Below are 14,956 nucleotides of genomic sequence, written 5' to 3'. Positions count from 1 at the left end.
AGAAGCCAGTCATCAGTGTGAGCATTACTTCAAGAACTCGATGGATTCCTTACGTCGATCAGAGCCAACACGTTTGAAAGATTTTCTATTAAGTTTTGATGTGGTCTCTCTCTGCACTCGCGTTCCTCTTCTGATTCATTACGATTAATTGAGGATAGGATTAGTATTGAATTAATGAACCTATTTCTACATGTACTGACTTCCGCTTACTGTTTATTCAGTGACCAGGACTTCAAGCTGGCAGTTGGAGCTGAAAAAGTGTCATGATGATCTTTCCATTGACATAATATTCCGGAATAATCCGACATTCGGATATATATATATATATATATATATATATATATATATATATATATATATATATATGTATGTATGTATGTATGAGAATTTAAATAAAAAGAAATAAATCAGTTTATATTTGGAAATTTATTTTAACATTGATCATTGAAATTTCAGCATATTAAACTTGATTCATAACTAAACTGGTGCCTTATTTAGGATTGTGAAAATGTGAGCTTGTAATCTTACGGAACACATCAAATATGGGGCCAAGATTGGGAGACTGCACACAACATTGCATTCATAAAATAACACACAAAGAACATTGAAACATATGCAAGAGGAAATTAACCACAACCAACCGATTCAATTTTCACCCAAAGAAGTTACGTTCGTAGCGCAATCCTGTCCGTCATGTAATTACCACACACTGGTATACTAAATTCATATTAACTCTCTGTGAAATCTTCCCAAAAAGAATAGCTGAGGGCTACTTTGATGATTACACCACATGCTTCACGTGGTCAACTTGGTTTACACACAGTGTAACTCCACAATAATTTTGATAATTAAAATAAATTACATAGAAACGCAATTTACAAAAGAAAAACCTCGAACTGGTTACTATCGTCTTACTATTCACCTGATGGGTCAAACAGTTGTATAAGCACGTGGTAGTGGTCTCACAAAGTACACCCCACGTGGGTTGAACATAAATAAAAGTTGCTATATTGAAAAATATTGTCAAGACGAGACGTTATAATCTCATGCACATTCGCATTTAAGATTGATGATCTTAGTTAGAGTAACAGATCGTCAACACGTGGTTCCACTTTGCTCACAATGTAGTGACTAAGCAACTACTGGAAGATATTCTGAACTTCACACTCGAATTACACTGCATTGCAATTTAAGATCACATCAGATATTTTAGATCTAAACTAGAAATAAAGGTTGAACTTCAGAAATCCATTGTCCTACAGACTTAGCAGAGATGCGCTTAGCCAGAGATCTCACCACTTCAGACGCTCGATGCAGACCGACCGCCCTGGGCACCTACCGAGGGTGCTTCACAGATACAAACGGAAGTGACCAGAGAGGCAGCTTCCTATACCAACATGACAAGGGACGGACAGGACCATACCAAGAATAGAAACCTCTTTGCTTTTAGAAAGCGTAGCTACCTGTTCCGACAGGCTTGTCTGCTACCATCAAACATGCAACTAGAAATACATTTGCTCATTCATCCCTTCACACAGAAGGAAGAGGGATGACAGTATCTTATCATGTTGTTGTTGTGGTCTACAGTCCTGAGACTGGTTTGATGCAGGTCTCCATGCTACTCTATCCTGTGCAAGCTTTTTCATCTCCCAGTACCTACTGCAACCTACATCCTTCTGAATCTGCTTAGTGTATTCATCTCTTGGTCTCCCTCTACGATTTTTACCCTCCACGCTGCCCTCCAATACTAAATTGGTGATCCCTTGATGCCTCAGAACATGTCCTACCCACCGATCCCTTCTTCTGGTCAAGTTGTGCCACAAACTTCTCTTCTCCCCAATCCTATTCAATACTTCCTCATTAGTTATGTGATCTACCCATCTAATCTTCAGCGTTCTTCTGTAGCACCACATTTCGAAGGCTTCTATTCTCTTCTTGTCCAAACTATTTATCGTCCATTTTTCACTTCCATACATGGCTACACTCCATACGAATACTTTCAGAAATGACTTCCTGACACTTAAATCAATACTGGATGTTAACAAATTTCTCTTCTTCAGAAACGCTTTCCTTGCCATTGCCAGCCTACATTTTATATCCTCTCTACTTCGACCATCATCAGTTATTTTGCTCCCCAAATAGCAAAACTCCTTTACTATTTTAAGTGCCGCATTTCCTAATCTAATTCCCTCAGCATCACCCGACTTAATTAGGCTACATTCCATTATCCTTGTTTTGCTTTTGTTGATGTTCATCTTATATCCTCCTTTCAAGACACCATCCATTCCATTCAACTGCTCTTCCAAGTCCTTTGCTGTCTCTGACAGAATTACAATGTCATCGGCGAACCTCAAAGATTTTATTTCTTCTCCATGAATTTTAATACCTACTCCGAATTTTTTTTTTGTTTCCTTTACTGCTTGCTCAATATACAGATTGAACAACATCGGGGAGAGGCTACAACCCTGTCTTACTCCCTTCCCAACCACTGCTTCCCTTTCATGTCCCTCGACTCTTATAACTGCCATCTGGTTTCTGTACAAATTGTAAATAGCCTTTCGCTCCCTGTATTTTACCCCTGCCACCTTTAGAATTTGAAAGAGAGTATTCCAGTCAACATTGTCAAAAGCTTTCTCTAAGTCTACAAATGCTACAAAAGTAGGTTTGCCTTTCCTTAATCTTTCTTCTAAGATAAGTCGTAAGGTCAGTATTGCCTCACGTGTTCCAGTGTTCCTACGGAATCCAAACTGATCTTCCCCGAGGTTGGCTTCTACTAGTTTTTCCATTCGTCTGTAAAGAATTCGTGTTAGTATTTTGCAGCTGTGACTTATTAAGCTGATAGTTCGGTAATTTTCACATCTGTCAACACCTGCTTTCTTTGGGATTGGAATTATTATATTCTTCTTGAAGTCTGAGGGTATTTCGCCTGTTTCATACATCTTGCTCACCAGATGGTAGAGTTTTGTCGGGACTGGCTCTCCCAAGGCCGTCAGTAGTTCCAATGGAATATTGTCTACTCTGGGGGCCTTGTTTCGACTCAGGTCTTTCAGTGCTCTGTCAAACTCTTCATGCAGTATCATATCTCCCATTTCATCTTCATCTACATCCTCTTCCATTTCCATAATATTGTCCTCAAGTACATCGCCCTTGTATAGACCCTCTATATACTCCTTCCACCTTTCTGCTTTCCCTTCTTTGCTTAGAACTGGGTTTCCATCTGAGCTCTTGATATTCATACAAGTCGTTCTCTTATCTCCAAAGGTCTCTTTAATTTTCCTGTAGGCGGTATCTATCTTACCCCTAGTGAGATAGGCCTCTACATCCTTACATTTGTCCTCTAGCCATCCCTGCTTAGCCATTTTGCACTTCCTGTCGATCTCATTTTTGAGACGTTTGTATTCTTTTTTGCCTGTTTCACTTACTGCATTTTTATATTTTCTCCTTTCATCAGTGAAATTCAATATTTCTTCTGTTACCCAAGGATTTCTACTAGCCCTCGTCTTTTTACCTACTTGATCCTCTGCTGCCTTCACTACTTCATCCCTCAAAGCTACCCATTCTTCTTCTACTGTATTTATTTCCCCCATTCCTCTCAATTGCTCCCTTATGCTCTCCCTGAATCTCTGTACAACCTCTGGTTCTTTTAGTTTATCCAGGTCCCATCTCCTTAAATTCCCACCTTTTTGCAGTTTCTTCAGTTTTAATCTACAGGTCATAACCAATAAATTGTGGTCAGAGTTCACATCTGCCCCTGGAAATGTCTTACAATTTAAAACCTGGTTCCTAAATCTCTGTCTTACCATTATATAATCTATCTGATACCTTTTAGTATCTCCAGGGTTCTTCCATGTATACAACCCTCTTTCATGATTCTTGAACCAAGTGTTAGCTATGATTAAGTTATGCTCTGTGCAAAATTCGACCAGTCGGCTTCCTATTTCATTTCTGTCCCCCAATCCATATTCACCTACTATGTTTCCTTCTCTCCCTTTTCCTACACTCGAATTCCAGTCACCTATGACTATTAAATTTTCGTCTCCCTTCACAATCTGAATAATTTATTTTATTTCATCATACATTTCTTCAATTTCTTCGTCATCTGCAGAGCTAGTTGGCATATAAACTTGTAATACTGTAGTACGCGTGGGCTTTGTATCTATCTTGGCCACAATAATGCGTTCACTATGCTGTTTGTAGTAGCTTACCCGCATTCCTATTTTCCTATTCATTATTAAACCTACTCCTGCATTACCCCTATTTGATTTAGTGTTTACAACCCTGTAGTCACCTGACCAGAAGTCTTGTTCCTCCTGCCACCGAACTTCACTAATTCCCACTATATCTAACTTTAACCTATGCATTTCCCTTTTTAAATTTTCTAACCTACCTGCCCGATTAAGGGATCTGACATTCCACGCTCCGATCCGTAGAACGCCAGTTTTCTTTCTCCTGATAACGATGTCCTCTTGAGTAGTCCCCGCCCGGAGATCCGAATGGGGGACTATTTTACCTCCGGAATATTTTACCCAAGAGGACGCCATCATCATGTAATCATACAGTAAAGCTGCATGCCCTCGGGAAAAATTACGGCTGTAGTTTCCCCTTGCTTTCAGCCGTTCGCAGTACCAGCACAGCAAGGCCGTTTTGGTTATTGTTACAAGGCCAGATCAGTCAATCATCCAGACTGTTGCCCTTGCAACTACTGAAAAGGCTGCTGCCCCTCTTCAGGAACCACACGTTTGTCTGGCCTCTCAACAGGTACCCCTCCGTTGTGGTTGCACCTACGGTACGGCTATCTGTATCGCTGAGGCACGCAAGCCTCCCCACCAACGGCAAGGTCCATGGTTCATGGGGGGATCTTATCATATACAGTTTATAAAAGAAAGCGGATGTAGGTTCTGTATGAGACTGTGTGACATGAATTACATATAAACTGTGTTTTAAAGTGTAGTAGTATGACAGATCCTTCTTGTTTATGTGTAAAAGCACCACGTTCCACTGCTCAGTCTCCTCCCAGATAGTCAGAAACACAACAGTAAATTTAGAAGAGGAATTTATGCCGTAAACGACAACAGATTTAGGAAATTAACATGAAAGGCATCCAACAGAGACCTTTGTCTCCCGTTGACTCCCTTTGACTCACGTGAGAGTCACCGCAAAGGCAACAGCCATGATCATGATTCACATCAGCCTATGTACGTTATGCCATTTATTCAAAGCATTATGCTTGACGTGCTTCTATAGCTCATCGTGTGAATCAAGTTTTGCCAGACACTTCCTCTCGCATTCAGCACGATGCGAGGAAACTTTTTGTTACTTTGAACATTTGTGGACGTTCTTTTCGCCTGCAGCTGCACACTGGTTCGTCAGTTTCTTTATTGAACAAATCAATGTATGACTTGCTTCGATCGCCCCATCTTCGCCGTTCACATTCCACACTGACTGCATTTACTGGACAGGAAATCTCAGTGCTTGGCGTGTGTAGTTTGCTAGCCACGTATGGTACAACGACCCGTACAGTGTCTTTCCATGTGCTGCGCTCTAGTGATGCTAAGAACATTTTTGGCATGGACGCATTTGAACTTTTTGGCCACGCAATTAGGGACAATGTACTCTGCATCAACACTAGTGACCTTGTAGACAGAGTTGCAGCACTATGCGATGATTTTGCTATTTTCTGATGGCCTTGGTTGTGCCACAGACTTTGCAGCCCATAATGTATGTTAAAGACAAAGCCATCTTTACTTTCCGTCGAGCACCCCCAGTACCGCAAACACTGCGCGACGCAGTAGCTGGTGAACTTACGCATTTGCAAGACAGTGGTGTCATTGAACCTGTTTCTGCTACGCCATGGGGTTCGGCTACAGTGTATGTGAAGAAACCAAATGGTCATCTCCATATTTGTGCTAACTTTAAGTCTACTGTAAATCCCCATACAGTGGTAGCTACGTTTCCCTTGCCGTGTCCTCAAGACATTTTTGATATCTTGGTGCGGGAAAATTCTTTTTTATGATTGATTGAATTTCAGATTCCGCTCGACGAACAGTCACAGTGCTATTTTGTGATCAACACCCATCTTGGATTGTTTAAGTTTTGCTGCCTTCCGTTCGGTTGTGCTTCGGCTCCTTGTAACGTGCCGTGCCGTATCCTTTTATTAGTGGCTCTTACTAGTTCACGTCACAACCGGATGTACCGGTATTGAAACATTTCCTCACCCAGTAGATAGTGCGTGGTGTTCTCGACCTACCTTACTTTGCTTATTCAATATTGTCTTCTCGGTAGCTGAGTCCGTCTCACCTAAATCACACTTAGGAAGACAGGATCCTAGATTATGTTTTCCAAAATCAAAAGTCAAGACCTTATTCATTGTTGAACATTTATGCCAACCACAGTGGGATTTATTTGATGTCACTCACACTCACAATATTCATGTGACCAGGCCTCTTACACTTAATCGTCACATTAGGAAGGTCAAAAACTTCCAGTCTGCAACACAGTTTACAATTACAATTTTTTGTTACGACCTGAAAAATTAACTGACTTGCGCACTTTTGCTCCAAGAGAATCTGACCGAGAACTAACTGAGAACTGCACCAGCTCGGACCTTATATAGACGAGCGCTTGAATATTTGACTATTTCTGTTAATATATTATAGTTTATAATTTCCCAGGGTTAAAATGATCCTTTCTAGCTGGTTTTGAAGTTAACTATTGGGTTTTATTATTCAAATAACATGAGTGAGCTGTATCAATTTAAATACGCGGAACTAACTTATGAATCCGCCGTGGGAATTCCCGACTTCTAACCACGGCAGCCCTTTTGAACAATAATTTTTACATATTCAAATTTACTTAATTCTTAATTAATGCACTTACAAAGTTGAGACTGGAGTTACTTTACGTAGAAAAATAAAGGTAGCAAAGGTATCGAAACAGATCTCGGAATTATTTGGTAGTTTGCACACAATTGGCTCTGAAAGTCATACAGGCTACAGATTTTAAGTCTTAATATCTATTTAACTACTAGACATTAGGTTAATTTAAACACTTTGCTGGAATAAGTAAAATTTTGGCTTTGTTTTGGATGCATTCTTATAGCTAAATTTGATCTATTAGCTCACTCGAATTTTACTTAATATGTATTGCACAATATACGTCATTGTTCATAACTGGTAATAGTATGCATTTCCAATAAAACTGATTAGCTGATTACTTTCAGAATAGATATTAGAATGTACTGAAATAATAGATTTTACTACGGGAATTTTTATTTAAACTATTTCTGAATTCTGTACTATGAGGCTGAAGGCCACAGAATCTGTAGTCGGAATCTGAGTAGTGAAAATGAAAGAAAAAAAATTAATAGTTCATTGCTTAATTAAGTTACTGAAGGAGTGTAAGACCAAAACAGGACAGCAGTGGGCAACCCTGCTTCGTTACATCCTGCCATTTTTAAGTCTTATTTGGAGCAGTTGTGTGCCACTGTCGCTGGTTGTTCCAATTATCTGGACAATATAATTGTATCAGGTCGCACCCCTGACGAACATTCGCAGAATTTACACGCCTTATTTCTCATTTCTGGTCCCTCCGGCACTGTCAAGCGTCGCCGGAACCAGATTCGTTTGTGCCATCCTCGGTCTTCTGCCGCTGGTTGTTTTCTGGCAGAATCGGACGCTTCGCGGTTTCCGCCGCCTAAGCCCACGACAGCGCCTCCGCCGCGGAAGCGCCTGCCGTCGCCGCCGCTGCCGGTCCGGTCACCTGCACCGGACGGGCGCCTCTCGCCGCCACCACGGCTCCGCCTCCGGCCGCCGTCGCCGCCGCCGTGTGCCTCCGTGGTGCCGGAACCGACGGACACTGGGGCTGCCGTCACGCCACCGCCGCCGCCGTCGCCCATGGAGGTCGTTGCTCCGCCTCCTCATGCGATCATAGCCAGTGGCGTTGCACGGCCTGGGCAGGTTTTCCACGGGGCGTTTTCCTCGCCCCCTCGCGAGCAATTTGCGGTCGCGGGTGGACAGCGCGCCCCGTCATTTCCGCTGTCCGCCCCCTCAATTGCGCCACCCTGGGTCCCTCCACCCGTCTTTGGAAGCCATACTCAACGACGGTGCGTCGTTTCAGGTGGGAGGGATGTATCGATAGCTACCATGCCACAGCGTAGGTGTCTGCTAGGTTGGAACTACGACCGACACTGACGGTAGCGCCCTCTAGCAGGCGCTGTGCTGATCTACAAGCTTCCCTGCAGATTCAGCCAATTTGATCAAGAGCAGATGGCCAGGACAGCTCGCTTGTTGTTGAGACTATGTACTACTTATGACGGGACTAAGACTTCGCACCTCATTGCAAAGTCATATAACCGTGTATTAACTTGAAATTTTCTGGCAGATAAAAATTGTGCCGGACCGAGACTCGAACTCGGGACCTTTGCCTCTCGCGGGCAAGTGCTCTACCAACTGAGCTACCCAACCACGACTCACGCCCCGTCCTCACAGCTTTACTTCTGCCAGTACCTCGTCTCCTACCTTCCAAACCTTACAGAAGCTCTCCTGCGAACCTTGCAGAACTAGCACTCCTGAAAGAAAGGATATCCCCCAGGCTGTGGCTAAGCCATGTCTCCGCAATATCCTTCCTTTCAGGAGTGCTAGTTCTCCAAGGTTCACAGGAGAGCTTCTGTAAAGTTTGGAAGGTAGGAGACGAGGTACTGACGGAAGTAAAGCTGTGAGGACGGGGCGTGAGTCGTGCTTGGGTAGCTCAGTTGGAGCCGGCGCGGTAGCTCAGCGTCTTCGGTCAGAGCGTTAGCTGCCCTCTGTAACAAAAAAAACTGAGTGAATGGATCAACGTAGAACTTAAACGAGTGCCATCAGATGTCTGCCCCGAACAAATTCAACGAAAAATATAGATCAAAATTCATTTAAAAAAAAAAAATGTTGGTAGAGCACTTGCCCGCGAAAGGCAAAGGTCACGAGTTCGAGTCTCGGTCCGGCACACAGTTTCAATCTGCCAGAAAGTTTCATAACAGCGCACACTCCGCTGCAGAGTGAAAATCTCATTCTGAATGTATTAACTTGTTTTTTGCCTATAGTAAATATTTATAAGTTGAACCGGAGTACCGACTTGTCTTACCTTTTCCTGCTCCTACTCACTTCGTACATTCGGCCAACCTTCCAGTTTTCAGGAGCAGACGCACGCGCCACCCTCCAGGCGGTATACAAAACAAACAAAGTTTGTGTGTTTGTGCAACTAGGAGCAACTGATTAGGGCCCTTTTTCACAACCTCTCTTTCCTGCGAATCCAGATTTCACTCGCTTCTCTATTTCCAATTATACCTATGCAAAACGGCTGCTGGATCACCTGTGTATTGACGTCAGCTCCGTGTCCAAGCGATGCGTTGTTGGCAAGTGGTACCTATATCCACAAGTGGTGACACTGTCAGTTGATGTTTTCTGGAAGAGACTTTGAATGTATACAGGGTGTTACAAAAAGGCACGGCCAAACTTTCAGGAAACATTCCTCACACACAAATAAAGAAAAGATGTTATATGGACATGTGTCCGGAAACGCTTAATTTCCATGTTAGAGCTCATTTTAGTTTCGTCAGTATGTACTGTACTTCCTCGATTCACCGCCAGTTGGCCCAATTGAAGGAAGGTAATGTTGACTTCGGTGCTTGTGTTGACATGCGACTCATTGCTCTACAGTACTAGCATCAAGCACATCAGTACGTAGCATCAACAGGTTACTGTTCACCACGAACTTGGTTTTGCAGTCAGTGCAATGTTTACAAATGCGGAGTTGGGAGATGCCCATTTGATGTATGGATTACCACGGGGCAATAGCCGTGGCGCGGTACGTTTGTATCGAGACAGATTTCCAGAACGAAGGTGTCCCGACAGGAAGACGTTCGAAGCAATTGATCGGCGCCTTAGGGAGCACGGAAAATTCCAGCCTATGAGTCGCGACTGTGGAAGACCTAGAACGACGAGGACACCAGCAATGGACAAGGCAATTCTTCGTGCAGTTGACGTCAGCGTCAGAGAAGTTGCTGCTGTACAAGGTAACGTTGACCACGTCACTGTATGGAGAGTGCTACGGGAGAACCAGTTGTTTCCGTACCATGTACAGCGTGTGCAGGGACTATAAGCAGCTGATTGGCCTCCACGGGTACACTTCTGCGAATGGTTCATCCAACAATGTGTCAATCCTCATTTCAGTGCAAATGCTCTCTTTACGGATAAGGCTTCATTCCAACGTGATCAAACTGTAAATTTGTGGGCTGCCGAGAATCCGCATGCAATTGTGCAATCACGTCATCAACACAGATTTTCTGTGAACGTTTGGGTAGGCATTTTTGGTGATGCCTTGATTGGGCCACATGTTCTTCCACCTACGCTCAATGGAGCACGTTATCATGATTTCATACGGGATACTCTACCTGTGCTGCTAGAACATGTGCCTTTACAAGTACGACACAAAATGTGGTTCATGCACGATGGAGCTCCTGCACATTTCAGTCGAAGTGTTCGTACGCTTCTCAACAACAGATTCGGTGACCGATGGATTGGTAGAGGCGGACCAATTCCATGGCCTCCACGCTCTCCTGACCTCAACCTTTTGATTTTCATTTATGGGGGCATTTGAAAGCTCTTGTCTACGCAACCCCGGTACCAAATGTAGAGACTCTTCGTGCTCGTATTGTGGACGGCTGTGATACAATACGCCATTCTTCAGGGCTGCATCAGCGCATCAGCGATTCCATGCGACGGAGGGTGGATGCATGTATCCTCGCTAACGGAGGACATTTTGAACATTTCCTGTAACAAAGTGTTTGAAGTCACGCTGGTACGTTCTGTTGCTGTGTGTTTCCATTCCATGATTAATGTGATTTGAAGAGAATTTATAAAATAACATGGAAAGTAAGCGTTTCCTGACACATGTCCACATAACATCTTTTCTTTATTTGCGTGTGAGGAATGTTTCCTGAAAGTTTGGCCGTGCCTTTTTGTAACACCCTGTATAAGGCAGGGCGAGTATTTAAATTTTGAAATGCGGTCGATCCTTCAGCAACGCGGCGGGATCTTGGCTCTCCCACCGGTGCAGAGCGCACGTCCGCCGTACGTCAGCTGCGGAAAGGCGCGTGTACGGCAGCGATGCGTATCAGGCGCCTGCCCGCCGGCTCGAGGCGAGCCACGCCCTGCACTGCTTCTGGCGGCTCGGCGAAAAGCGACTGAGTCAGCGGCGCCCGTGAACAGGCGGTGCACTGCAGCGTGTTCTACATCAGATGGGCGAACAGATGTAGTCAGCATGGCTACCCGGGAAGCATACGGCTGATTCAAATGATAATACGAGAGGGAAAACAGCAGCAATCAGAGTGAATATACAGCAGTGCTAGGCAAGACTTTATTGCACGCACTGAGAATGATTTTTCAGGGCAAAAGGTGACACGAGCAAGGGTAAGTAAATTAGGGTTTGAAATACAGGAGAGAATATCACAATGGGCGACAGAGCAGGCGTTATTATGTGACACGTCCGAACAACTACAAAAAGACGATAGTTACAGAGAAAGTTAACAACACTCAAAGAAAACATAAACAAGTGCAGTGGTAACGCTGCCACCTAGTACAGATGCAGCCAAAAGAGAAAACAGTTCCTGACACTAAAATTGCAGCACTGCTAATACTCTGTTCATAACGTCAAGAATAAAATAACAGGAAAAAGCCACCCCAAAGAGAAGATCCTTATAAAGAGGGTCAATAATGTAGTCATCCTGGAAACTGCTACAAGAAGGTGTAAGAGACACTGATGAGTGTGGACATTCTAAGAGATGGAGGCCTTTAATGATACTGACCGACATCCCAAGGCAAATAGTTGTAAAGACGCCAAAAGACAGTATACATACAGAACCTTGAAGATGAAATAACCAAGGATAGCTGCGAAAGTAGTCTTAGAGTAAGATTCAAGACAGGGTCAGTGGGAAGAGAAGAGGTCAATCAAGGTACTGAAGCGATCCGTGATGCTAGTACAGCCGTCATGAAGCGACGAAAAGTTTATCTTGCATTTTGTTCGGTTTCTGTGACAGACTATTTAGTTGTGAGGCGGTGTACTCAGTACAATGACCATGGTTATTTGGTAAGACATTGCGCTAAACGAGAAGTGACTTCATATAAGTTAAGGTAATGTAGCCGAATAGCATCGTCGGTAATCGGCAATATTTACACAGGTGTACAACCTGTAGTTTTCAAGGCAGCACGTTAGCGCTGTGCAAAGGAATTTACAACCTCCTTCTTCAGACTTGTTCCACAAAGATGACACACACGCACACACTGTAAATACTAGCGCGAACACGGAACCAAACATGACCGATGTCAGAAGACATCGATGGTGAAAAATAACCAAGGCAGCGTTAACCCTGTCCCTTTGGTTTTTCACAAACAAGAAAGCTCGATTTCACTCTGCATTTTAGAAAAACCTCCATCTATTTTTATAAGACTACTTGCTAATTTCATTTCAGCTGCTTGTTTATTAACAATATCCCACCAGCTGAAAGAGCATGACAGAATCTCCTTTTAGTTGTATTCCAAATGATGATCGGTACCAACACAATGTCCTACAACAGCAAACTTGCTAGCGAGTTGTAAGCGTGTGTAATACTTATGTTCAGCACACGGGCCCTCTGCCGTCCCGATTGTCGGACCGATATACGACATCCCACACATGCAAGGAATGCGATAGACACCCGCCTTACGCAAGCTATCATCGTCCTTTATGGAACGTAAAAGCACCCTAATCTTGGATGCATTCCCACGATTCAGCTGGTAGCTCTGAATTCATTTGTAAGCAATTTCTTCGACACCTCGACCCTCTGGAACAAATATATGTCCTCCAGGTGTTTAACTGTATTTGGCTCCAAGGCATTTTCCCCTCTCAATCTAGAGACAGTACTGTTATTCCTGTCCTTAAGCCTGGCAAGGATCAGTCATCCTGTGATAGTTACCAGCCAGTCAGCATGACCAGTGTACCTGCAAGTTACTAGAACAGATGGTGGCTTGTAGATTCAAATAGGTTCTTGAATCTCAGGACCTTTTATCACCTTACCAGTGTGGCTTTCTGAAGGGATGGTCACCGACTGGTCATTTGCTCTGATTGGAGATTGCAGATCACCGGGCCTTTTCTCAGTGCTGTGATCCTGTTGCAGTTTTCTTTGATCTTTATAAAACCAATGACACAACTTGGCGCCATCACAAGATTAGTCAACAGCGCAACACATCTCTGATTTTTCTTTCACGCCGTCCGGTATGCCCGAGCGGTTCTAGGCGCTACAGTCTGGAACCGCGCGACCGCTACGGTCACAGATTCGAACCCTGCCTCGGGCATGGATGTGTGTGATGTCACTAGGTTAGTTAGCTTTAAGTGGTTCTAAGTTCAAGGGTCTGATGACCTCAGATGTTAAATCCCACAGTGCTCAGAGCCATTTGAACCATTTTCTTTCACGAAAGTTGACCTGAAGATGAACTAACTCAGCTGACGAACTCTCAGGGTCTGAGATGACTGAGCCCCCTGAACCAAGGTACGAAGTACCCCTTCACGCTGAGCCAGATGGTGACTACTATCAGGCTGTAGATGCAAGTCCGTGTGAGTAGGCTTTCTATAAACGCCACGTCCCAACGTATCATCAACTTTGCTCCTGATCATACATCAAGGAAGGGAAGGCAGCTATCCTTTAGGTGTTCTGAAGAATCGTTCAAATTCTAAATGACATGTGGCCAGACAACAAAATTATTGTCTAAATACCTGAAAGAAATGCGCAGGTATCAAAGCCACCAAGGCACCTTCTTCGAAGTCTTCCTTGAACAAATTGGCAATAATAGGTGACAACAGGCTTCGCATCGCAACTCCATCTGCCGGCTTGAAGTCCTGGTCACTGAATAAACAGTAAGCGGAAGTCAGTACATGTAGAAATAGGTTCATTAATTCAACACTAGACCGATCCTCAATTAATCGTAATGAATCAGAAGAGGAACGCGAGTGCAGAGAGAGACCACATCAAAACTTAATAGAAAATCTTTCAAACGTGTTGGCTCTGATCGACGTAAGGAATCCATCGAGTTCTTAAAGTAATGATCACACCGATGACTGGCTTCTACAGAGCAGCAAGGCGTTTTGCTGTATGAAGCATCACAGTGCACCCTACTCAGTCATCCTAAGAGCGACTCTTTACTTGTGGATCTTCGGAAGCCTGTGGGAAACAGCAAAATAAGGATTAAGGCTTTTGGTTGTCTCCCGCGAAAAGAAACGTTCTATTCAATCTCTCTCTTGAAAGGTGGCTACACTGCGTCACAGCGCCAGAGACTGCGCCAAAGAGTGTTATTCCGCCGCCTCCACTGGCAGTGCTTGTTCAGAAGTTGCTGTGGGAAGCAGTGGTTCTGAGGTTGCCGTAGTCAGTGCCTGTTGAGAGGAGGTCGTTAGCAGTACTAGGTGTGAGCATGTCGTGTGCAGTTGTTCTGATGGGCTAGACAGCCGATGCTGTTCGAATGGGGATGTTGTAATGATCAGAGTGTATTCTTCGTCAATATATATGAAGGTAAAAAACATTTTTTTATTTTTTTTAAATTTCCTAATTAACAATGTCTCTTGGTTACAGGTTCAGTCAACAAAGCATCTGGCTTGTGTTCATGTATTAGAGTGTAAGTCTGGTTTCTATGTGCAATTATAGTATTTCTGTTTTTTTTAATTACTTCAGAGTAAATGGTCCTTAAAATACCTTGTCTTATTGAGGAAGAACCGTGCCAGATGTGTACGTTGAATCACACTTCCACACACAGAACAGTTACACTTGTGCTTTGTTGTTTCGTAGCTTTTGTTTCGTAGCTTTTATAGTTGCTGGGGACTTAATTAATTAATTGTGTTAATGGAAATTTCCTTTCATTCTTTGTTGTTATTCTATGCAGTCAGATTGCGGAGTAAT

Source organism: Schistocerca serialis, chromosome 7 (genome assembly GCF_023864345.2).
Source record: "Schistocerca serialis cubense isolate TAMUIC-IGC-003099 chromosome 7, iqSchSeri2.2, whole genome shotgun sequence".
Taxonomy (NCBI): Eukaryota; Metazoa; Arthropoda; class Insecta; order Orthoptera; family Acrididae; genus Schistocerca; species Schistocerca serialis.
Note: the sequence above shows the minus strand (reverse complement) of the source record.